Source organism: Coregonus lavaretus (assembly GCF_964263955.1).
Source record: "Coregonus lavaretus genome assembly, chromosome: 30".
Taxonomy (NCBI): Eukaryota; Metazoa; Chordata; class Actinopteri; order Salmoniformes; family Salmonidae; genus Coregonus; species Coregonus lavaretus.
Window position 1 is genome coordinate 18,497,780 of NC_140017.1, and position 26,923 is coordinate 18,524,702.

The 26,923-nt window shown below is 43.8% G+C and overlaps 1 long non-coding RNA gene across 1 annotated transcript; it reads right to left on the reverse strand.

The window, feature by feature from the left end:
• Positions 1 to 7,877: 7,877 nt before the first annotated feature.
• On the reverse strand, positions 7,878 to 13,575 carry LOC311105980. The gene is made up of 4 exons (XR_014610291.1): positions 13,489 to 13,575; positions 12,314 to 12,400; positions 8,123 to 8,197; positions 7,878 to 7,968 (listed from the first exon to the last, which is right to left on the reverse strand). It is a non-coding gene; the product is annotated as an uncharacterized lncRNA (long non-coding RNA).
• Positions 13,576 to 26,923: the final 13,348 nt, after the last annotated feature.

Here is a 26,923-nt window from a genome sequence, read left to right on the forward strand (position 1 = left end):
TATGCACACATGACTGTAAGTCGCTTTGGATAAAAGCGTCTGCTAAATGGCTTATTATTATTATTAAAGTGGCCAGTGATTTCTAATCTATGTATATAGGCAGCAGCCTCTAATGTGCTAGTGAAGGCTATTTAACAGTCTGATGGCCTTGAGATAGAAGCTGTTTTTCAGTCTCTCGGTCCCAGCTGTGATGCACCTGTACTGATCTCGCCTTCTGGATGATAGCGGGGTGAACAGGCAGTGGCTCGGGTGGTTGTTATCGTTGATTATCTTTTTGGCCTTCCTGTGACATCGTGTGTTGTAGGTGTCCTGGAGGGCTGGTAGTTTGTCCCCGGTGATTCATTGCAAAGACTGTACCACCCTCTGGAGAGCCCTGCGGTTGTGGGCGGTGCAGTTGCCATACCAGGTGGTGATACAGCCCGACAGGATGCTCTCAATTGTGCATCTGTAAAAGTTTGTGAGGGTTTTAGGTGCCAAGTAAAATTTATTCTGCCTCCTGCGGTTGAAGAGGCGCTGTTGCGCCTTCTTCGCCACACTAACTTACTACATTTGCACACACTGTATATAGATTTTCTATTGTGTTATTGACTGTATGTTTTGTTTTATCCCATGTGTAACTCTGTGTTGTTGTTGTTTTTATCGCACTGCTTTGCTTTATCTTGGCCAGGTCACAGTTGTAAATGAGAACTTGTTCTCAACTGGCTTACCTGGTTAAATAAAGGTTAAAAAAATATATAAAAAAATAATAACAATTAAAACTGTCTGTGTGGGTGGACCATTTCAGTTTGTCAGTGATGTGTACACCGAGGATCTTGAAGCTTTCCACCTTCTCCATTGCGGTCCCATCGTTGTGGATAGGGGGGTGCTCCCTCTGCTGTTTCCTGAAGTCCACGATCATCTCCTTTGTTTTGTTGACGTTGAGTGAGAGGTTATTATCCTGGCACCACACTCCCAGAGCCCTCACCTCCTCCCTGTAGGCTGTCTCATCATTGTTGGTAATCAAGCCTACTACTGTTGTGTCGTCTGCAAACTTGATGATTGAGTTGGAGGCGTGCTTGGCCACGCAGTCATGGGTGAACAGGGAGTACAGGAGGGGGCTGAGCACGCACCCTTGTGGGGCCCCAGTGTTGAGGATCAGCAAAGTGGAGTTGTTGTTACCTACCTTCACCACCTGGGGGCAGCCCGTCAGGAAGTCCAGGACCCAGTTGCACAGGGCGGGGTTCAGACCCAGGGCCTCGAGCTTAATGATGAGCTTGGAGGGTACTATGGTGTTGAATGCTGAGCTATAGTCAATTAACAGCATTCTTATATAGGTATTCCTCTTGTCCAGATGGGATAGGGCAGTGTGCAGTGTGATGGCGATTGCATCGTCTGTGGATCTATTGGGACGGTAAGCAAATTGAAGTGGGTCTAGGGTGGCATGTAAGGTAGAGGTGATATGATCCTTGACTAGTCTCTCAAAGCACTTCATGATGGCAGAAGTGAGTGCTATGGGGTGATAGTCATTTAGTTCAGTTACCTTTGCTTTCTTGGTTACAGGGACAATGGTGGCCATCTTGAAGCATGTGGGGACAGCAGACTGGGTTAGGGAGAGATTGAATATGTCCGTAAACACACCAGCCAGCTGGTCTGCGCATGCTCTGAGGACGCGGCTAGGGATCCCATCTGGGCCGGCAGCCTTGCGAGGGTTAACACGCTTAAATGTCTTACTCACGTCAGCCACAGAGAAGGAGAACCCACAGTCCTTGGTAGCGGGCCGCATCGGTGGCACTGTATTATCCTCAAAGCGGGCGAAGAAGGTGTTTAGCTTGTCCAGAAGCAAGATGTAGACCCTACTACATACGTCTCGTGTCTGAGCCGTTGAATTGCGACTACACTTTGTCCCTATACTGATGTTTTGCCTGTTTGATTGCCTTGTGGAGGGAATAACTACACTGTTTGTATTCAGCCATATTCCTAGTCACCTTGCCATGGTTAAATGCGGTGGTTCGCGCTTTCAGTTTTGCGCGAATGCTGCCGTCTATCCAAGGTTTCTGGTTAGGGCAGGTTTTAATAGTCAACCAGTGTAACACAGTACTGCTTACGGTGCTACAGACTTTACTGGAGCTTGCGGCATTGTATCAGGACACCTAATCGATCCCAGGCCAGAGAGATTGATAAACCACTAAAAAGTATATTTCTGTCCTGCCTTCAGAGTGTAGTTTAAAGGTAGACTCAGGGAAATGACGTTGCCAAGAGCAGCACCGGAGATATTGAGATGAGCGAGATGCAACACTTTGCTCTCACACAGTCACACACAGTATCTGCGCATGTGAACGGGTTCACATCACGCTCTTACAGTGTGGTATCCACGGGACCAAAACAGCGGAGAAGTTTAGCCTCGCGCTTTAACGCTCATAGTTGTTGCTGAAATTGACCCACTATGTTGTTTACTTTCTGCATCTATGTCATATTACTGAGTCTACCTTTAACTCAGGGTAATGAATGGAATGAGTCTAAGATTAGCATGTGGGATGGTGGGGAGAGTCTGTTTTAGCGTGTGTTTCAGTTCATGTGTGTGTGAATGTGTATGAAATGTGTCTGTGCATAGTACACAGTTCTAGTGGATGCATTGGGCAGGTAAGGCTATAGTTATTTTACAAAGAGAGCCTGTTCATTTATCACAAGGCCATACACACACACACACACACCTCCTCTCTCTCTCTCATACACATACTGGCAAGGAGAATACTGAGAGTAGCCACCGCGGGCAACTCTTTTACCACCCCAACTATAACAACACACCATCGCCATGATTCATCATCTGATGGGCCCAGCTCAAAGCGGTGGGTGTGTGATCAGCCAGACCAAGGTTGTTAGACCAGGGAGGGAGGTACTGTATACATGGACTTTAATAGGCCTGTATATCTGAAGGGGTAAAACAACATCATTCAGGGCACGATTTTGAAATCAGACTTTAAACTGCGTACAAACACATTATACTGCACATTCAGCCTTTAAGTGTTACCTCTACTGTTTGTTCTCTCCAGACCTCTATTTTCCCATTCTCTCTCTCTCTCTCTCTCTCTCTCTCTCTCTCTCTCTCTCTCTCCTCTCTCCTCTCTCTCTCTCCTCTCTCCTCTCTCTCTCTCTCTCCCTCTCTCTCTCTCTCTCTCTCTCTCTCTCTCTCTCGTCTCTCTCTCTCTCTCCTCTCTCTCTCTCTCCTCTCTCTCTCTCCCTCTCACTCTCTCTCTCTCGCTCTCCTCTCTCTCTCTCTCTCTCTCTCTCTCTCTCTCTCTCTCTCTCTCTCTCTCTCTCTCTCTCTCTCTCTCTCTCCTCTCTCTCTCTCTCTCTCTCTCTCTCTCTCTCTCTCTCTCTCTCTCTCTCTCTCCTCTCTCTCTCTCCCCGGGAGGGCTCCTATTAACGGCCTATGGCCCAGAGATACATACGGTTAATCAGTCCTAAATGAAGTAATCCATTATGTGAACCCCCAGACTCCTCAGTGGCATGGCACCTCCCGGTTACCCCCTCCCTCTAGCTGCCCCACATTCTGGGAGGAGGGTCTCGTGGGTGGAAAATCAGAAATGGGGAAAAATGAAGGATAAAGGTAGAGTTTGATTATGGGGTAACAGGGGGTGAGAAGGTCCTTTGAGAGATGGAGGAAGAGAAAGAGGGAGGAAAGAAGGATGGAGGCAGGAGGTAGAGTTTGATTATGAGGTAACGAGGTGAGAGGGTTCTCTGAGAGGGACCATAAAAGAAAGAAGGGAAAGAAGTAAAGGCGGTTGGAAGAGAGGGGGAAGAAGACATCTGCCTGTGTGTGTGTGTTCTCCCATCGCTGCAACGTTGCGTCACAGCGAGATGTTTTTGGTCCCTCTCTGAATATTTCACACATCCGCCTCATGCTCTCTCCCAGAGTGGAAAAAAGGAACCATAATAAATGGATCTGCACCTCTGCGCTCTACTTCTCTCTCCTCCTCCTCCTCCTCCTCGTCCTCCTCCTCCTCCTCCTCCACCTCTTCTCTCCATCTATCTCTTTCGTTCTTTTCTCTCTGTCTCTCAATTTTTTTCCTATATCTCTCCTTTTCTAATCCAGTGCCTGTCCTGTGCTGTGATGTGAGGCGCAGCCCCCTTGTGCGGTAATGGCTCTGAAAGATGCATGTGATGTAATCCAAACAGACTCCCACTCTCACGGTTTCAGGGATGCCGTTCTCCAACCCCCTGTGGACACAGGGCTTAGCCCCCTCCCTTCCCCCTGGCCCCTCCCCTCCCTTCCCCTGGCCCCTCCCTTCTGCTTCCCCTTCCCTCTGCACTACAGAGAGAGAAGAAAGCCCTTGTTGAACTGTTTTAGTTCCTGTTTCTCTCTTCACATCTTTGTTTTCCTTTAGACTAACAACATGGCCACTTTAGAACCTAGTTGATTCCAAACCCTCTCTGTCTTGAGTTGTGAAAGGAGCTTTACTTTAACTCTGGTGTCTTCGAATATCGTATTCCCAATGTGTTTGTGACCAAGCCTGTGAAACTAAAGATGAATACCAATTCCCTGTTTTATCCCAAATGGACGATAAAGCTTTTGAACTTGAACTTTGAACTCTGTTGCACCGCGGGGGAGCCACCAGGTGTTTCAGTAGATCAAAGGCTGTTGAGCGACGGTTAACTTTTGTACCTGTAGATATCCGTGCTCAGGACTCTCCCTCTGACTGAACCTCATCTCAGTAGCTGTCAGTAATTCTCCCTGAGCCGACAGTGATGAGGAACAGTGATGAACTGAATATGCTGAGCATGTTTCTCAGCCGTAGGTCATTACTGATAGACCCACAGTACAATGCCTCTGTCACATCGCTTTGTTACCATGCCCCATACTATAATGAGAAAGTGAGGACGAGAGGACAAGATGGAGAAAGAGAGGGAACAAAGAAGGAGAATCAGAGAATGAGAAAGAAAATTACCAATGAGAGAGAATCAGTGATTTGATGTGCAGTTACATTTTCAGAACCATTGGAATGACAGGTCAACAACACCCAGAACTCTTCCTCTAAGGAGAGAAATGTAAACCTTTTAACCCTTCAGAGTACACACGTGTATCAACAGCATTGCATGCCTTTCTTTTACACTGTCTGTTGTGCATAATGCATTTGCTAACAGAGAATTAGTCTCACAAACGCTTAGCTACATTATCTATGTGTGTTGTCGTTCTCTCTGTCTCTCTCTCATCTCTCTCTCTCCTTCCTCCCTTGTTCTCCCTTCATCTTGATGCTATATTTGTAGATTTCTGTCAGTAAATCTAACAGTTCAGTTTTGATATTTCTCAAACTCTTGACTTTTATTGTTTTAACGTTTTGAACTTGATGTTCCAAAGCTAGAGTGGACGAATGTGCGTGTGTACGTACGTGTGTCTCTGTGTGCGTTATCATCTGGAGATTGTTTATTCGTTTTACTATTATTTTCTCTCAACATTCATATTGTTGGGAAAGGTAAATGCTCAGTTTATAATGCATTTCTGTCAACAGTTGGTGCTGGTATTGTAAAGTAGAAACACATTAAGTACGGTCTGGGCCATGTATGTAAGTGAGTCATGTTTGACATTGGCCCAGTTCTTTTGCCCAGCAGTAAATCTGTAATTATGATGGTGTAATCTAGCTGGGTGACATCACTGTTCCATGGTTTGAGGTTGGGACATGGGGCTGGTATTTGGGCTGGGGATAAGTGGATGAGGTTGAGACATGGGGCAGATGTTTGGGCTGGGGATAAGTGGATGAGGTTGAGGCATGGGGCTGGTCTTTGGCCTGGGGGTAAGTGGATGAGGTTGGGACATGGGGCTGGTCTTTGGCCTGGGGGTAAGTGGATGAGGTTGGGACATGGGGCTGGTATTTGGGTTGGGGGTAAGGGGATGAGGTTGAGGCATGGGGCTGGACATTGGCCTGGGGGTAAGTGGATGAGACTTTGGGGAACAGAGGTCTAGGATGATGTTGCTCAGAGTCAACATGAAGCCGCTAATCCTAAAAGTGAACACACACACACACAGACAGAGAGACAAACATATACACAGGCAGGACACACACATCAGACAGGACACACACCCAGACAGGATACACACCCAGGCAGAACACACACATCAGACAGGACACACACCCAGACAGGACACATGCAGGCAGGACACACACCCAGCAGGACACACACCCAGGCAGAACACACACATCAGACAGGACACACACCCAGACAGAACACACACCCAGGCAGAGCACACACACAGACAGGACACACACAACACATTCAGACATGACAGAAAAACACACATACACTTTGGTAGGACACACATACAGAGATATAGTACACACATTTACAAGTAGGCAACACTCAAACAAACACACACACGTCATAAATACACTCACACATACTACAGTACGCCCAAACTAAAGCGGGATATTTGGGTCAAGCGGTGGGATTGTGGCTGGCTCTGGCTCAGTGGATGTCCTGCATTTGAGTTGCTGCTGCTTTTTACCAGATTGGATTTTGGCCTCTCATCTGCTAATGGCTGGGCACTGAGTTAACCTAATGTTTACTGACTGTCTGAGAGTGGGTTAGCCAGACTGGGCTGCCTCCACTCCTCTTCTCTACTCACTCTCACCGTGTCTCTCTCTCCTCTCACCGTCTCTCTCTCCTCTCTCCTCTCTCCAGTCTACCCTGGTTAGTTTAGTCATTTCCCTCTCTTCCTCCTCTTTCATGACTTAGCTCACCTTTAAAAATGTGTTTACATTTGCCGGTTTCCCTTTCCCCTCTGCACAGTAACCCTAACTTTTCACTCTGACACTGACCTGTGACCTCTGCTAACGGAAGGGATAGCCACATCCTGTCTCAACAGCCTGAGTCAACTACTCTTGTTGTTGAAACACACTCACACACACACACACAGACAGATACACACACACACAGACACACACACAGTGCATCCTCCCTTCATTCCAACTTCTCTCTGACAGACCATTTAAACCTCTCTGATAAACACTAATGCTATCTCTCTCGCTCTGTGTAATAGATTAATCAATGCTACTCTCTCGGCCAATCAGAGGGCTTTTCTGCCCTTAACTGTCACGATCGTCGGGAACAGAGGACCAAGGCGCAGCGTGGAAGGTGAACATATTTTTATTATATGAGTAATCACACGAACAAAACAACAAACGATAACGTGACGTCCTCGGTTTAAACACAAACCTAATTGGAACAAGATCCCACAAACACTGTGGGAAAACTGGCTGCTTAAGTATGGTTCCCAATCAGAGACAACAAGCAACAGCTGATACACGTTGCCTCTGATTGAGAACCACACTGGCCAACATAGAAATACTAAACTAGAACGAAAAACAAATGAAACCTCACACCCTGGCTCAACATACTAGAGTCCCCAGAGCCAGGGCGTGACATTAACTGATGTGGCAATGTCTCATCATTTGGAGGAGACAGTGGCAAGGGCAGAGGCAGTGTCTGAAGATGAGGGGGTGAAGGAGTGAAGAGAGATGTGGAGGAAGAGGGGAGGGAGGGAGAGAGATAGGAAGGGGAGAGAGTGGGATATGTGTACTCTCTGTGTCAGTGGGAGCTTGATAATCAAGTCTCACTCTACTGAACTGTCTACTGCAGAGAGAAGAGGAGAACAGAGCGGAGAGAGAGAGATAGAGTTGCAACATACCTTTTTAGTGTATGTTTAGGGATTGTATATCCAGAGCATCATGACATCTGGTAAACAAACACTAGATAACAATAAATGACTAACAAACCTCTAGAAGTTAGGGTCCCCTCCTCTCCAGTTGTCCCCCCGTCTCCACTTGCCCCCCCTCCAGTTGTCCCCTCCTCTCCAGTTGTCCCCCCCTCTCTACTTGTCCCTCCTCTCCAGTTGTCCCCTCCTCTCCAGTTGTCCCCTCCTCTCCAGTTGTCCCTTCATCTCCAGTTGTCCCTTCCTCTCCAGTTGTCCCTTCCTCTCCAGTTTTCACCCCCTCTCTGAGGAAAATATATAGGGGAGAGAAATGGTGTTAGTGTGTGACACTCTATCGCCTCTCCAGCTCCTGACAGAGCCCTGACGATGGGGCTGCTGGGCTGAGGTGGTAGATCCACAGGCAGAGCTATTGATTATCTATAGCCAACACAACAATACCATGATGATGATGATGATGATGATGATGGTGAAGATGATGGTCCTAGAACTATGCTGGAGAGGCATCCGTGTTGCCTAAGGACACAGACACACAGGGGAAATGAATGTATAATAAAACAGTGAAACTTATTTGTTAACAATTTTAAGGAGGACATTCTTACAGTACACAAACTGCTAGTGTAATTACCGCGAGGAAGGAATATGTAAATTGGGGTATGTGTCAGAGAATATTTGGAATACCTTAGTCATTGTGATAATGAGCTAACTGTCTTGTTCTTAAACTGCTTCAGTACTGGAAGTTAGAGGGCTGTGCTGTGGGTGGCCGATATAACCTTTGACCCTGTTTGTTTAGATGCGGTGTTGAAGCTTTAGAGGAGCCTCACTGTGTCTTTGTGTCTGTATAACAGAGTAGGAGGTCAGAGAGATCAAGATGCTATCGCTACAGAAGCAAACAACAGGGGTTTTCGTCCATGCAGAGATTGTTGCTTGACGTCTCAGAGTATCCCTATTATGTTTCACCCTTTACTGTGCGGAAGAGAAATTCTCATTATGTTTTTCCAATGTATACATTCTATTCACTACTATTCAGCTTCTGCGGAGCAGTGAATAGTGGTATATATTTGTATTCTCGCACAAACATTTGTGTGTGAGTGCATGTACTGTATGCTTGTCTTTGAGAGTGTGAGTATGCACAGGCCTCCTCTAATAAAAGTCCAACTAGTACACTGACAGAGACAAACTCAGGAATCGATCTCTGCGTGCTGAACGCTCCCCTCTCTCTTCCCGCTTTCATCCCACAGGAAAATGGAGAGAGAAAATGTTTGTTTTGTGGAGAGAGAAAATGTATTTTTCTCTTCTCTGGCCTCTGCACTGTTGCCCCAGACAGCCCTGCAGTTGTCCAGACCTCTGACACACACACACACACTCCTCTGACTTAAGCAGCTCTAATATGTGGGGCGTGAGTCTTTTACAGCATGTTCAATATTACACCGCAGGGCCCCTCAACACAGGCATCCCCACTAAAGATGGAGAGGGGAACAGAGAGAGAGAGAGAGGGAGGGATGATGGAAGGATGTGAGGAAGGATGGCACAAAATCATAAACACACAGTTAACCTATTAACCTCTCCTTTTCCCTACGTACAGTATGGATCCTCCTACAGCCCATGTAAGACACATACCCATCCACCCTCCATAGTCTGCTCTATACTCCAAATAACACCCTCTACACGCAGTTACTGGAAAGAATGATAATGAATCCTCAACAGACACATGCACAAAACACACAAACACACACACACAGACACAGAGACACACACACACACACAGACACACTGGAGGGAACAGAGGACAGATACAGTATGTGAGTACATTACCCTATAGCAGACAGTTAGGCCTATTTCTCTAGACAGACAGACTGGAGATGTGTGCTAATATTTGACAGGTTATCCATTGATCCATAAGAGTGTTTATTGAGGCGCTTCAGATTAAGTGCAGAGCCTCAGAACATAGTGACACAGAGCAGAATGAGATTAGCATCAGCACCAGGCTAGTTTAAACACACTGCTGGATCCGGATCAGTGTGCTTCTGTGGTTGGCTACTACTTCTGGATAGTTCTGTTATTTAGTAATTTTCTCCATTTAGTGTTAGTGATATAGCTAGGTCTCTTTAGGTGTCTCCAGTAATGAGTTATGCCAAGAAATGGCATAGAGGTTTTCATAGTGTATTGCTTGCCTCACAATAAACATGTGGACCATTACCATTACAGGCTCAACGAGACATGGAAGGTTATATGGTCAAGCTAACTCATTCCAATACAGACTAACAGGAGGCAGATGGTAGATATACAGGATGGTTGGCCAATTGGAGACAGGTTGTAGACACTATGGAATCGCATCATGTTGATAATGATCCATGGTGAGATTAACTCTCCCTCCCACCTTCTCTCTCTCTCTTTCTCTCTCTTTCTGCACTCCCCTGACAAAGTCGGGGGTCTACTCCTTAAATATAGTGCCTTCAGAAAGTATTCCCCTGACAAAGTCGGGGGGTTCTCACCAATCTACACACAATACTCCATAATGACCAAGTGAAAACATGTTTTTACAAATGTTTGCAAATTTATAGAAAATAAAATACAGAAATACAGTATCTAATTTACATAAGTATTCAAGCCCCTGAGTCAATACATTTTACAATCACCTTTGGCAGCGATTACAGCTGTGAGTCTTTCTGGGTAAGTCTCTAAGAGGTTTACACACCTGGATTGTACAATATTTGCCCATTATTCTTTTCAAAATTGTTCAAGCTCTGTCAAATTGGTTCTTGATCATTACTAGACAACCATTTTCAGGTCTGGCCATAGATTTTCAAGTAGATTTAAGTCAAAACTGAAACTCGGCCACTTAGGAACATTCTCTATCTTCTTGGTAAGCAACTCCAGTTTAGATTTGGCCTTGTGTTTTAGGTTATTGTCCAGCTGTAAGGTGAATTCATCTCCCAGTGTCTGGTGGAAAGCAGACTGAACCAGGTTTTCCTCTAGGATGTTGCCTGTGCTTAGCTCCATTCCATTTCTTTTTTATTCTGAAAAACTCCCCAGTCCTTAATGATTACAAGCATACCCATAACATGATGCAGCCACCACTATGCTTGAAAATCTGGAGAGTGGTATTTGCCCCTAAACATAACACTTTATATTCAGGACAAAAGGTTAATTGCTTTGCCACATTATTTGCATTATTACTGTAGTGCCTTGTTGCAAAAAGGATGTGTGTACTCAAATAATTTTTATTCTGTACAGGCTTAGTATTGTAGAGTAACTATACTGTTGTTGATCCATCCTCAGGTTTCTCCTATCACAGCCATTAAACTCTGTAACTGTTTTAAAGTCACCATTGGCCTCATGGTGAAATCCCTGAGCAGTTTCCTTCCTCTCCGGCAACTGAATTAGGAAGGACTCCTGTATCATTGTAGTGACTGGGTGTATTGATACACCATCCAAAGTGTAATTAATAACTTCACAATGCTCAAAGGGATATTACATTTTACCCATCTACCAATAGGTGCCCTTTTTTGTGAGGCATTGGAAAAGCACCCTGGTCTTTGTGGTTGAATCTGTATTTGAAATTCACTAATTGACTGAGGGACCTTACAGATAATTGTATGTGTGGGGTACAGGGATGAGGTAGTTATTAAAAAATCATGTTAAACACTATTATTGCACACAGAGTGAGTCGAACTTATTATGTGACTTGTTGAGCAGATTTTTACTCCTGAACTTATTTAGGCTTGCCATAACAAAGGGGTTGAATACTTATTGACTCAAGACATTTCAGCTTTTCATTTTTAATTAATTTGTAAAAATTAACTTTAAATCCATTTAAAATCTGTGTGTGTGTGTGTGTGTGTTTGGTGTGTGTGTGTGTGTGTGTGTGTGTGTGTGTGCGTGTAAGGGAGAATGTGAAAGCAGGACAGATGCTGAGTGCTTCTCTGCTCTGTTCATTCACATGCAGTCCCCAGAGACACACAGGCTCGTTTTAGAGGACTGAAAAAGGAAAGAGAGAGAAAGAAATGAACATAAAGGAGAACTGGCCTTGTTCAGACAGAACTCTGCTAGTTTAGCCCTTCAGTGTGAGACAGGAGAAACCATGTTAAATTTACTTAGAAAACTGTTTAGATGGCTGGATAGGAGAGGTCACCCTCTTCTTCCTCCTTCCTCCCCCATCTCTTCTCTCTCCATCTCTCAGCTTCCCTCCTTACTCTCCTTCCCTCTCTCCATCTCTTCTCTCTCCATCTCTTCTCTCTCCATCTCTCAGCTTCCCTGCTTAGTCTCCTTCCCTCTCTCCCACCTGAGCCCAACACCTGTGTGAGTGCTGAGTTCTAGGAAGGGGGGCCAGGATCCCGTCACAGCGAGCCCATCACAAGCTCTCCCCCACTGGGTACCACACACAGCCTGCCAGCCTCTCCCCTGGAAGAGGGGGACTAGCACTGGAGAGTGTGTGCGAAGGGCTCTTTCTCCATGAGGGAATACGGATGGGGATATGCTCACTCTTTATAGCTCTCTCTTTCTCTCTCTTTCTCTCTCCTCTTCTTATTCTTCTATCCACCTTTTCAATCTGCAAACACACCCATATGCACACACATAAACAAACACGCGTGCACACACACAGTCCTCTATACCCTGTCCTGTCCATACCCGTGTGTTTGTCCTGTTGAGTCATGAGTTGTGACAAACCCTCTTATCAGCTCCAGATGGTCTTCTTTAATTCGTCAATGTTATGATCTGCCAATCAATCAGAGGACATGCAATATTCATGAATAAAAAGATGTGGGGAGTAGATGTTATGCCCCTTTTAAGTCTCTCTCTTCTAATTTTCTCTCTTGCTCTCTCACACACACGCATGCACACACACACAATGGAAAGCAGAGAGCTGTAAAACTGCTATCTGTGATATGTAATTAAAATTCACACACACATTATTATAGACACACACGGACACACAGACACCCATGGATACCCATGGACAAACACACACACACACATATTATAACTGTTTAATTATCAGTGATATGTAATTAGAGTATATTTACTGCAGTGCTGATGGTAGCAGTAATGACTGAAGTGTTAGTATATTAGTATGCATGGCAGCTGGCTCACTCCCTCACTCTGCATCTCATTGTTCTGCACTTGCAGAAGGAAACAGTGGGAAACGGTGGGAAAGCAGTGTGTGTGTGTTTGTGCTTTCGGCAAATATCCCTTTCCTTCAAATGCGTGTTTCTCTGTCCATCTCCTCCCTTCCTCTCTTCCTCCGTCTCTCCTGGCTCTAATGAGTCATCTGATGTGTTAAAGCCAGCCCTTAGCCAGGCCACTGGCCTCTCCATCACTAACACTACTGCCAGCCCTTAGCCAGGCCACTGGCCTCTCCATCACTAACACTACTGCCAGCCCTTAGCCAGGCCACTGGCCTCTCCATCACTAACACTACTGCCAGCCCTTAGCCAGGCCACTGGCCTCTCCATCACTAACACTACTGCCAGCCCTTAGCCAGGCCACTGGCCTCTCCATCACTAACACTACTGCCAGCCCTGACCGCTCTCTCTCTCTCTGAGGAGAAACAGTCAGAGAGAAGGAGAGTGGTTCCATTAGGGGGCTGACGGAGGGAAGACGGCCCTTCTCTGTCCATTACCCTGGAGATGGATCTAACACTGAAGGGAGAGGGACTGACCAGCATCTCAATACTGACCTGGACAAAGCTGGTCAAGGCTGGTCTGGTTCAGAGGTATAGTAGAAAACAGGTTTAGTGTTAAGGCTGGTTAGACAAGACACTGTTAAGACATGACATGACAGTGGGTATGTGTATGTGTAAATACCTGTCATTGGTGTCATCTCAAAAACGTTACAAAGAAATAATCTTCTGATCCTCTTATCCCTAATAGCTCAGATGTCAGAGCTGCCATCGCTTTGTGCTCAGTGTGTGTGTGTGTATATGTATGTGTGTTGCTCAGCTGACTTTGTGGCTGTGTGTTTAGGCTGTTCCCAGCGCTGTTTGTTATTCTGTGTCCTGCTCTGTCCTGGCCTTAGTGTTGACTCAGGGCATCTGCAGTGCAGGAATAAAACCTTTATTTTATACTCAAGTGTTAACACAAATAATGGCACACTGCCTTTTCAGAAATGAAATAAAAATTAAAACATACAAATAAATTTTAAAAAAATACAAAAAAGCATATATACTGTATATACATTCAACTCATTTCATCAACAAAAAATAGTTTCCCCTCCTCCACAAAACAAACCGCTCCTTTGTAAGCCCACTTCTCCTCAAACAATGGGAGATCTTTTACAGCCGAGAAGAACTCAAAATCCACTTTTATTCTCGAATTCACTAATCCTTTAAAAACACATTTTACATTTCCAAGAGAGGCTTTATACTCTCACACTCCATAAAACAGTGAAAAATGGTTTATCTTATATTACAAAAAGGACATCCATCTCCAACATCTGAGTTAATAACAGATACAAAAGCCTTAACTGCAATGATGCCATGCAAAACCCTCCATTGCATATCACCAGTACCCTTTTGTAAAGGAGGCTTTTAAAATGTGCTCTCCATGCTGGCTTTACCTTGTCATCAATGCCCAATTTTACCCTCCATGGAGTGTCTTTTCTATTTTTCAATGTATCTTTATTCAACACCTTGACACACCCCCTATATAAGTATTTCCCATTCACCTCATCCAAACCCACCTCTTCCAACCCTCTCAAATCCAGTAATAACGTCTTTCTTTCTGACTCTGGGATATTGGGCGTAATCCCTAGTCTTGGAAATGAGACGTTTTCATCTTGTACCTTCTTTTTGTGACTATTAAGCATACCCCACTCTTCTGCTGACAGAGCCTTCCTGCAGCTTCCTAGCAGTTGTACGACAATCCTTTCCGACCTCACCCCCAAATGTTCAGCCACCCGTCTTCCATCCATTAAGGTGGGCCCAGCATGGCCATTAACTGTTTTAAGGTGATGATTTTGCCCTTCACCAGAATCTTGGAGAAATGTGGAACAGCTGCAGTTGTACAATCCAGTCTTGCCCCATACACCAGAGGTTCCTCCAACAGACAATGCACTGACTCCGCTGAAGTGCGTCTGGACACCTTCATTATGCTCCACACCCTAAGAAGGCCTCTGTAAAATGGAGGTACTCCCTCCTTAGAAATCTGGCTACTATCAACCAAAAATAAAGCCTTCTTTAAACCTAATCCCACAACCTGCTGTAATACAAGACCTGCCACCCCTCTCCAAAATAAATCTACAATAATCGCCTGTATCTTAGCCAGAAGGCCAGATGGTGGCTCTAAAACTGACAACCGATGCCACAGTGCAGAGGCAACCACATTGTTAACTATAATAGTGCGCCCCCTATATGACATACGAGATAACAACCAACACCATCTCCTCATCCTCCCTTCCACCATTTCAACCACACCAATCTAATTTTTTTCCATTGTCCCCTCATCTCCTACGTACACTCCAAGATACTTAAAACCTCCCTTACACCATTCCAGCTCCCCTGACAAAGCCATGATCCCTCCAGACCATTCCCAATCTGTAAAGCACAATTTTTTTTCCCAATTTACCTTTGCAGAGGATATTCCCCTAAAACGATCAATCATTAGACAAAAACTGTCCACCTCCGCTTGATTTTTCACTAGAATAACTACATCATCAGCATAGGCTGAGAGACGAATAGGAGGAATATCCTCTGAAAGGTACAGCCCTTCAATGCGTCTTCTAATGCTAGTGGCTCTATAGCAATGGCATACAACATTCCCGACAAAGAACATCCCTGCCTAATACCTCTACACACTTTAAAAGGAGCACTCAAGCCACCGTTAACTTTCAATACACTTTCAATGTCACCATATATCACCCTTATCATGGCAATAAAACCAGAGCTGAAACCAAACGCCTCAAAAGTGTGCCATAAGTATTGATGTTCAACTCAGTCAAATGCTTTTTCCTGATCAATTGAAATTAGACCAGCATCCAACCCAATAGCCCTAGAGACGTCCAAAAAATCCTGAATCAGAGAAATGTTATCCCCTATCTGCCTGCAGGGAACACAGTAGGACTGGTCCGTATGTATGATTTGCCCAATCAGCTCCCTCAGCCTGTTGGACAAAGCCTTTGACAGGATCTTATAATCAGTGCACAATAAAGCCACCAGCCTCCAGTTCTTCACCTCCCTAGGGTCACCCTTTTTGGGCAGCAGGGTGAGGACAGCCCTTCTGCAGCTTATCGGTAGTAACCCTCTGGTCAAACTATCATTAACTACTGCTAGCCAATCCTCTCCCAACATAGCCCAAAAATACTTTCAAAAAGTAAACGGGAAGCCCATCAATGCCTGGTGCCCTTCCATTTTCCATGCAGTGTATAGCTCCTGCAAAGACAATGGTTGCTGTAGCTCAACCTGAGCTTCTGCAGCCACCTGTGGGAGCCCATCAAGGAACTGCTGTGTCACTGTTTTATCCTCTTTGTACTCACACTTGTAAAGCTCAGCATAGAACTCTACTGCCCTCTTTCTAATTTCACTAGGGCTAGTGATCTCCTGTCCAACAGCTGATTTGAGGCAATTAATAATTGTTCTTTGTCCATTCTTTTTCTCTAAACCAAAGAAAAATTTGGATGAGGCATCCATTTCAGAGATTCTCTGAAACTTACTTCTCACCAATGCCCCCTGTGCTCTGATACCCAGCAGGTCTGCCAATGCAGCTTTTTTCCTCTTGAGGGCCAGAGTATGGCCTCGATCTCCTGTAGTCTCAACCAACGTCAGGAGTTCCACTATTTCAGACACTAGGGCTTTCATTGATCTGGTGATGTCTTTGGTGACATTCCTTGTGTATTGATTACAGAATTGTTGAATCTGGATTTTCCCTATATCCCACCACTGTTGAAGGGATACAAAACTGGCCTTTTGAGACCTCCACCTCTCCCAGAAAAAACTAAAACATTTTCTGAAGTGAGCATCACTCAATAAAGTTATATTAAAATGCCAGTATGCGCTTTTGGGTTTTACAGCATTAATGAACACCACCTCTGTTATTAAACAATTATCAGAAAATCCTACTGGGGTTATCACACTTGATTTACAGACCTGAGATTGATGCTCAAAACAATAAAACCTATCTAACCTGGCCATAGAGATGGTGTTCTCTCTCACATGGGCCCAGGTGTACTGTCTCGTGCCTCCATGTTGACTCAAATATCACACAGTTCATGTGTTACAATGAGGCGTTTTAAAAAAAGTCCTTGAGGCTATATGAGGTTCTTTGGGTTTTCTATCTAAATCACTGACTGTGCAGTTAAAATCCCCAGCAATAAATAAATAAATAATCTTCAGTATTACATTTCTCAATGGTATTTGATAATGTCTCTAAAAAACATACCCTCTCAACTGCCACCACTGGGGCATATACATTTACCAGACACATAGTGATGTTTTTATACCTCGCTCTAACTTTTAATAACCTCCCCTCAAATACCTCTTCAACCTCATATGACAAAGGCAAAAACCCTTTTGAGAACAAGATGGCCACACCCCCACTTTATGAGTTTTTATGACTACACACCACTGTCCCCCCCCCCCCCCCCCCACTCCTGTTGCCACATAACTTCATTTTCCATATTACTATGTGTTTCTTGTAGAAAACGTATGTCACTTCCCTTTCCCCTAATTAACTCATACACTAGGGCTCTTTTTTAACATCTCTCGCCCCATTTACATTTAAAGAATACATCTTAAAACTGCTCATAGATGAAAGAAATATACAGAGGAAGACAGAAACCACATCTCTTTACAGAGTTAAGGCTGCGACTGACCTCTTTCATTTCCTTTAGAATTTACATCACTTATCACTCTCGTGACCACTTTCTTGAGTCTAGCAATTTCAGGGCTTGTCAAACCTCCCCCTGTTATTTTTTACATCAGAAACTTTACTGATTCAATAAACAATTCACTTTCAGGAAAAAAATATGTTACATTATAATCCTGCATATATTTCTTCCCTTTTGTCAAATTCAGAAATTGACGTACTTTCTCAATCCCATACTTCCCTTCCACCCCATTTCTCTCACTATTTTGTTGTGACGCGTCAGATGACTCACTCTCGCTATCCTCCCCAGAAGAAAACTCCACCATCTCTACAACCTGTTTATCCTCAACTGATTTATCAATCTCTACCTTCCTCTTAGAATTAGACCCTTCACCACCCCTTAAATTCTTCCTCTTACTCCTCGGTACTTTGAAAACAGCTGCTTCCTTTTCCATTATTTCAATTTCCTCTTGACCTCCAATTTCATTTTCCAGCACCACCTCAGCGACTGCAGTCGCAATCTCACCGACTGTTATACAGTAGCTTATGTTAACCAGGGGCGCAACACTGGTTTTAGAAGTGGGGGAGGGGCATAACCTGGCAGGGTGTCTGGGGGGCCTCCCTCAGAATTTTTTGGGGCATCTAAAGCTAATTTCCTGCAGTTCTACACAATAAGAATAGAATAGATGCACAAATATCATACTGTTATTGTAATGTTGATATAATATTTGTGTGTCTGTAACTTTCTCACTCATCATTATTCATGATTCATTCAGGATTATCTGTAATCATGGTAGCATCCACATTAACATAGATGTGTTTAGAAACATATTCTATTCTTATTTACAATAAAAGTGACACCAACATGGCACAATACATTATTTACTATTCATTTCTATTGGGCACAAAATATTCTGAAACACAACCAAAACAAACAGCAAATGCATCCAACAAATGTGTAGAGTCACAGACTTGATGTAGTCATTGTGTGCTATGAAAGTGGGACCAAATACCAAATTTTTTACTACTTTAATACACAGTGAATTTGTCCCAATACTTCTGCGCTCCTAAAATGGGGGGACTATGCACAAAATGTGCTGTAATTTCTAAACGGTTCACCCAACATGGATGTAAATACCCTCAAATTAAAGCTGACAGGCTGCACTTTAACTTTATAGTCATTGTTTTATTTCAAGTATAGAGACAAAAGAAGAAAACATGCTTCACTGTCCCAATAATTATGGAGGGCACTGTATTGTACTGTAGAGCTCTTTTTTTTGCACACAATATAGCTGAATCGCCCCGTCCTGCCCCTAGGGGTCCACAGCCCTGCAGTGCCCCAACCCAACACACCCCACTCAGCTTTAGGATCTTAGTGAAACATTTATTATTGGTTTCAGGTGTGACAACCAACACTACGGCAGACCCCCAGGGCCAGGACTGAGCAGCCCAGCAGCTAGGGATTGCCTAAATAGGTATCTCTCCTGACATGGGCATGTTTTCAATACAGACTCCTTTTATCATACAGTATTCCATACAAGGCATCCAGACCTTAGGAAAGTTGCACAGTATACTCTTAATCTTGTAATAAATCAAATCTAGTGATACATAACTTGACATTTCTGTCATCCATTGTGACATTGTGGAAGGATAACCAACCTTCCAATTACATTTTTTTTCAATTGCTAACATGCATTGGTCAAAACTGAAGTCACATTGTCAAAACTCTTCACACAGTCAGTGAAACAGAAGTGTATGTGGACCAAACTGTGAATCATTTTTTATTGCTTTCACACTAAATGCATTCAATGACTACATTCTCCGAAATCCATGAACTCTTTTCTCATTCATACTCCACCACCTGCAAAACTATATATTTGCAGCACATGTTTTCAAATGCTAACACACTGTTTTCAAAACGGTTAAAAACACATTCAAAACAGAAGGATGGCAAATGTCGTGCATATAGAACATATAGAAAATCTCAGCAGAATATCATTCCAAACACAGCTGATTGCAATTTCAGCTGAAAGCCTACCCAAGTGTCCTGTTTTTAGTCTCGTTACCAAACAGACAAAAGAGGATGGCTTCGGAATGATTTAGTTTTGAAACATGGATCAAGGAAGACAGGTTGGTGGGGAAAGAAGAGTGGCAGGGAGAGGGAGAATGCATGGAGGACAAAGGAGAGGAAGACCAAGAGCGGTGGTCTCTGATGAAATAAGGGCCACAATTATTGACCATGTTTGAGAGAGGCCGGTTTAAGGGTGCAACCAAATCTGCAGCGTTCAACAGTTGCATCAACAATACACATTTTCCGGCAAAACAACAGGTGAGATGTGCATCCTTCAATGATAATTGAACTACATATTACAGTACAATACAGTATGTTCACATTTTTACATGTACTGACATTTTGAAATATATTGATTGTTTTGTGTTTTTCAGTAGGATCCAAAGGTTGGCTCCCACAGGAGGGAGAGCCAGAATATTATCAGATGCGCAGGAAATTGCCATTGTTGACATGGTAATTGACAACAATGCAATAAAACTGCGGGAAATTCGGGACAGAGTGCTGGCAGACAATATCACTTTTGGGAATGTGAATACAGTCAGCACAACGACAATTGCCAGAGTCCTAGAGAAACATAAAATAAGGATGAAGCAGTTGTACACTGTACCCTTTGAGAGAAACGGTGAACGTGTGAAAGAACTCCGGTATCAACATGTCCAGGTAAGATGTCTGTTACAGCTATGCATAATGTAAAGATCCGTAAAACTGTGGATTTACTGTATTTTAGAGAGTAATGGAGATGGAAGCCAGGCAAACTGCACATACATTCATCTTTGTGAATGAAGCTGGATTCAACCTGGCAAAAACACGCCGCAGGGGAAGAAATGTGATTGGACAGAGAGCAACCGTGGATGTCCCAGGCCAGAGAGGAGCTAATATCACAATGTGAACAGCACTGTCCAATGATAATTTGCATAATTGACTTGTGCCAGCAGAGGAGAGAGGAGCAAGAAACTCCCCTACCTTCGTTGTTGTGTGGGATAATGTGGCATTCCACCACTCTGCTGCAGTCACAGACTGGTTTGCTGCACATCCCAGAATGTCAGTACTATTCCTGCCTCCATACTTCCCCTTCCTAAACCCCATAGAGGAGTTTTCCTCTGCGTGGAGGTGGAAGGTTTATGACCACCATCCACATGACCAGATGGTGTGGAGACACTTCTCCTGAAGACTGCCAGGGTTGGATTAGACATTCCAGAAGATACTTTCCAAGATGCATCGCCAGAGAATAAATAAGATGTGATGTTGATGAGAACTAGTGGCCAAGTAAATTATTATATGCAAAGATATGGAACAAATAAAGGCCATTGAAGCAAATTGCTGCATTTCTGAATCATTATTGTTACATATACTTTAATACAATCAATAAAGTGAAAAGGTGTTATTCTTATTCTATAATGAAATACTGATTTATGTGAAAAATCATTCAAACCTCAAAGAGGAAAGTTCATCATTTATGTAATGCTCCCTTTTGTTAGTGTTTTTTAGGTCTGTGTGTTTTGAGTGACAATGTATGCTTTCTGAGTGAGAATTGTTGCCAGTGTATGGTCGAACAAGCTTATTTTGAAACATGTATGAAGTGTTTTGGTGGTTCTAGTCAGTTTTGGAGGAGAGATTAACTGTTTGGCCATGATGCATGTTGGTAATGCAGACTGTGTGAAGAGTTTTGAAAAAGTGGCTTCAGTATTGACCGATGCGTGTTAGCAATTGATAAAAACTGTAATGACAATGCCTTTCTTAGCCGCTATAGGTGACACAATTTCTTCTGATAACAGTCTCCAGTATCAACATTTCCAAGCAAACAAAAACAGGGAGAAGGGAGAATCTGTAGACATTCTGAGATATAAGAACATACTTTTTGCCAACTTTAGAGGTTTGTCAGACTGCCTTAAAATAGTTTAAATCTTTGAAGCTTCTGGCTTGTCCAGTGTTTTCTGCACAGAGTGAATAAAGTGTTGCATCTGCAAAAGTTCACCTCAGCTCTGTCACAGACTGGTCTTCCCTGGTTGCCTGACCTTGCTGAGACCCCTGTCACCATCTGATCCTGCTAAGATGAGGAATAGAATAGAATCAATGGTTCAATAATTGAAATGACCAGTAGTCCCAGATCCCAGACTGTAGCTGCTGTCATGTAGCTTCTGTAGCTACAGTAGGCCTACCCATCAACTCAAGATGGAACTTTTTATCCATTCACTGATTGCTATAATATACTGTAAAATTCACCTGAGCTCCGTAGACCGGTCTTCCCTGGCTGTCTGACCCTGCTGGGACACCTGTCACCATCTGATCCTGCTAAGACATGATGAGCATAGTGTTGTGTAGTGTGTACTGACTGTGCAAAATGAGTCATGACAGTGAAGCCTGTAGAGCTGTTTATGCTGTGTCCGTGTGAAAAGTAGGGAATTACCTGAAACTGACTGATCAATAACATTACATTATAATGACTATAAAAAAGAAACTCTCATTGAGCTGTCAAAAAACGTCTGAATATTGGTCTTCAATCGTTTGGCCGTTGGTTTCATCATTTGATTCAGGTCTAGTGTAATTGAGGCAAAAATAATAGCTAAAGTTAGTGAGCTAGCTAGCTAACGTTAGCCAACTTTTGGCTAACTCTAATGGTACATCAACTGGCGAAAACTAGCCAAGTTAATTTACTTCTGTTGATACAGCTGTTAGATACTGCTACCTGACAGATACTGAGATAGCTAGAGGCTAGAGCTGAACTGGCTGTGGTAGTTATTAGCTACAGTAGTTACTGTAGCTATTTCATTCACTTCAGACACAACTTCAGTCGAGAGAGGATGAAACATTAGCTAATGTTACATGTCAATTAGCTACACTACTAGCTCAGCACTGGGAATAAATACTTGTTTTCCTATTAAGTCAAACAGCAGTTACCTTGCATCAGTCAAATAAAGAGTAGCCAGTTTCTGCTCTGCTCTGCTTGCTTTTACAACTCTGAGAAAAAGCGCAACACACACAGACAGCACCTACCTCTGTTCATCTATCCCGTGAAGGTCCTATAAGCTAGGCTTTCTGAAGCTTTGCCTTCACACAGCCTGTCCGCCCGTTCTGTGGTGGACAAAAATATAATTTCAGAATGTTGGGGGGTCATGCCCCCCGTCCCCCCGTCCCCCCCCCCGTCCCCAGTGAAAGTTGTGCCCCTGATGTTAACTACAACTGGGGGAGTTAAATCTGGGACTTCCTGGAAACAGGTTTCTGTTTAAAAACATTTAGGGGAGAGTGGGGTAAGCTGAGCAATATTTACAGTCAGCATCACTACGTCAAGGGAAATATATTATTCTTTCTAACAAAGATAACTACATATATTTCAGGATGTTGTATATGCCTGGAAATAATCAGAATTCATGTAAGCATAACGGTTTTGAAAACATTTTGAAAACATAGCTTGTCCCACAAAAGTGGTCTCTTGGCACAACTTACCCCGGGTATGGGGTAAGTTGAGCTTACCCCGGGTATGCGGTAAGTTGAGCTTAGGGACAGGGTAAGTTGAGCCACCTTGAGGTAAGTTGGTGATGGTGTCCTGTGACAGTGGGTGATGGTGCTGGTAGGTCAAAGTTTAATTCATGGAATGGGGGTATGGTATATTGTATACCTTAAATGTATGGCTCTATTCAGATATAGATCTCTCTATTCAATATCACTTACCTTTCCATTTCTTGTCTGGAACAGGGATGTTGTTTCGATGTGCCAATTCTTCGGCAAGTTATCTGCATTTGAAGCTACTGAAAGCCCATGAAACTGGTCGGCAAAATTGTTGATACAGTGAGGGAAAAAAGTATTTGATCCCCTGCTGATTTTGTACGTTTGCCCACTGACAAAGAAATGATCAGTCTATAATTTTAATGGTAGGTTTATTTGAACAGTGAGAGACAGAATAACAACAAAAAAATCCTGAAAAACGCATGTCAAAAATGTTATAAATTGATTTGCATTTTAATGAGGGAAATAAGTATTTGACCCCCTCTCAATCAGAAAGATTTCTGGCTCCCAGGTGTCTTGTATACAGGTAACGAGCTGAGATTAGGAGCACACTCTTAAAGGGAGTGCTCCTAATCTCAGTTTGTTACCTGTATAAAAGACACCTGTCCACAGAAGCAATCAATCAATCAGATTCCAAACTCTCCACCATGGCCAAGACCAAAGAGCTCTCCAAGGATGTCAGGGACAAGATTGTAGACCTACACAAGGCTGGAATGGGCTACAAGGCCATCGTCAAGCAGCTTGGTGAGAAGGTGACAACAGTTGGTGCGATTATTCGCAAATGGAAGAAACACAAAAGAACTGTCAATCTCCCTCGGCCTGGGGGTCCATGCAAGATCTCACCTCGTGGAGTTGCAATGATCATGAGAACGGTGAGGAATCAGCCCAGAACTACACGGGAGGATCTTGTCAATGATCTCAAGGCAGCTGGGACCATAGTCACCAAGAAAACAATTGGTAACACACTACGCCGTGAAAGACTGAAATCCTGCAGCGCCCGCACGGTCCCCCTGCTCAAGAAAGCACATATACAGGGCCGTCTGAAGTTTGCCAATGAACATCTGAATGATTCAGAGGAGAACTGGGTGAAAGTGTTTTGGTCAGATGAGACCAAAATCGAGCTCTTTGGCATCAACTCAACTCGCCGTGTTTGGAGGAGGAGGAATGCTGCCTATGACCCCAAGAACACCATCCCCACCATCAAACATGGAGGTGGAAACATTATGCTTTGGGGGTGTTTTTCTGCTAAGGGGACAGGACAACTTCATCGCATCAAAGGGACGATGGACGGGGCCATGTACCATCAAATCTTGGGTGAGAACCTCCTTCCCTCAGCCAGGGCATTGAAAATGGGTAGTGGATGGGTATTCCAGCATGACAATGACCCAAAACACACGGCCAAGGCAACAAAGGAGTGGCTCAAGAAGAAGCACATTAAGGTCCTGGAGTGGCCTAGCCAGTCTCCAGACCTTAATCCCATAGAACATCTGTGGAGGGAGCTGAAGGTTGGAGTTGCCAAACGTCAGCCTCGAAACCTTAATGACTTGGAGAAGATCTGCAAAGAGGAGTGGGACAAAATCCCTCCTGAGATGTGTGCAAACCTGGTGGCCAACTACAAGAAACGTCTGACCTCTGTGATTGCCAACAAGGCTTTTGCCACCAAGTACTAAGTCATGTTTTGCAGAGGGGTCAAATACTTATTTCCCTCATTAAAATGCAAATCAATTTATAAAAATTTTGACATGCGTTTTTTTGGATTTTTTTGTTGTTATTCTGTCTCTCACTGTTCAAATAAACCTACCATTAAAATTATAGACTGATTATGTCTTTGTCAGTGGGCAAACGTACAAAATCAGCAGGGGATCAAATACTTTTTTCCCTCACTGTATATTTAGCAACCTCAGACTCCATGTCATCAGATAAGACCTTGTGTGCCTCTACTAATCTATCATAGCCTCTCTTTCGCACAGGTCCATGTTCGTTATCTTTTTTGTCAATGTACCTCTTCAGTGTCATTCAGTCCAATTTTTCATCCCTTGCTGCTGCTCGAATGGACTTCTTCCATTCTCTCAGTTCCTTGGCTGGTCTCTCAAGAACCTCAAGGGCAGCCAGACCCCTGCTTGTTTTACGGATGTATACACGGGGCATGATGATGTCTGCTCTGTAACAATACAAATGCACTATCTTGAGTTCATATGCATGACACATTGCAAAAATACAATGCATATTATGTATAAAACGTCATTTGTATTGGGTATGGTGGCCATTGGCTTAATTTACCATGGCCATTGGCTAACTTACCCCAAAGCCAACATTTTGACTATGTTAACCCAGACAGCTACAAGGATGCACTTTCATGATTCGGCTATTTCAGGCACACTCGTTGCTGACAGGTGTATAAAATCGAGCACACAGCCATGCCATCTCCATAGACAAACATTGGCAGTAGAATGGCCTTACTGAAGAGCTCAGTGATTTTCAACGTGGCACCGTCATAGGATGCTACCTTTCCAACAAGTTTATTCGTCAAATGTCTGCCCTGCTAGAGCTGCCCTGGTCATCTCTAAGTGCTGTTATTGTGAAGTGGGAAAGTCTAGGAGCAAAAATGGCTCAGCCGCGAAATGGTAGGCCCCTTAGTTCCAGTGAAGGGAAATCTTAACGCTACAGCATACAATGACATTCTAGACGATTCTGTGCTTCCAACTTTGTGGCTTCCAACATGTTTCAGCATGACAATGCCCACGTGCACAAAGCAAGGTCCATACAGAAATTGTTTGTTGAGATCGGTGTGGAAGAATTTGACTGGCCTGCACAGAACACTGGATTGGTCTGCAGTGACCCTGGATAAGTGAGAGAAACATGAGAAATGTCAACAGACCAGTTTATGTTTGCAGATGAAGACTCTCAGAGTCATCCAGTCCTCTTCCCTGAATGCCCTGATGACGCACATCTGAAAGATCAGTTCAATAATGCTGAATTTAGAGAGTGAGAGAGTGAGAAAATGAGCAAGAGAAGGGGAGAGGGAGGGAGAGAAGGAGAGAGCTCAATGTGAGGGTATGACAAATAGCCTGCAGGTTGGTTGGGTGTGAAAGAGTTTTGTATCAGTAGAGCCTTTCAAACACAGAGAAAATGTCATAAACTAAAAATAGTGAAAAACCTCATCGTCGTCATCATGGGAAGTGTTGCGTTTGTCACAAGGTCTCCTTTCTCAGGGTAGAGAGAAATCTTCCTCTGTCTCTCACTCACGCTTTCTTTCTCTCTCATACACACGCACACACACACATCTGGTCAGTATTGGCTGGGCCGAATCAAACCTCATCTACAGTGATTGATTAGGTAGGCTCAAGGGTTTATGTGACATAATCTACCAGATCACACACACACACAGAGAGACCCTTTCCTAAGACAGTCCGATGGGTGTCATGCTGTGTGTGTGATGTGCTGCTGACTGAGTGATGTTGAAGTGTCATGACCCTGTTCTGCAGAGGGTTTAATGTTGGTTTAAACCAGGCTGTTCTGCAGAGGGTTTAATGTTGGTTTAAACCAGGCTGTTCTGCAGAGGGTTTAATGTTGGTTTAAACCAGACTGTTCTGCAGAGGGTTTAATGTTGGTTTAAACCAGGATGTTCTGCAGAGGGTTTAATGTTGGTTTAAACCAGGCTGTTCTGCAGAGGGTTTAATGTTGGTTTAAACCAGGCTGTTCTGCAGAGGGTTTAATGTTGGTTTAAACCAGGCTGTTCTGCAGAGGGTTTAATGTTGGTTTAAACCAGGCTGTTCTGCAGAGGTTTTAATGTTGGTTTAAACCAGGCTGTTCTACATAGGGTTTAATGTTGGTTTAAACCAGGCTGTTCTACAGAGGGTTTAATGT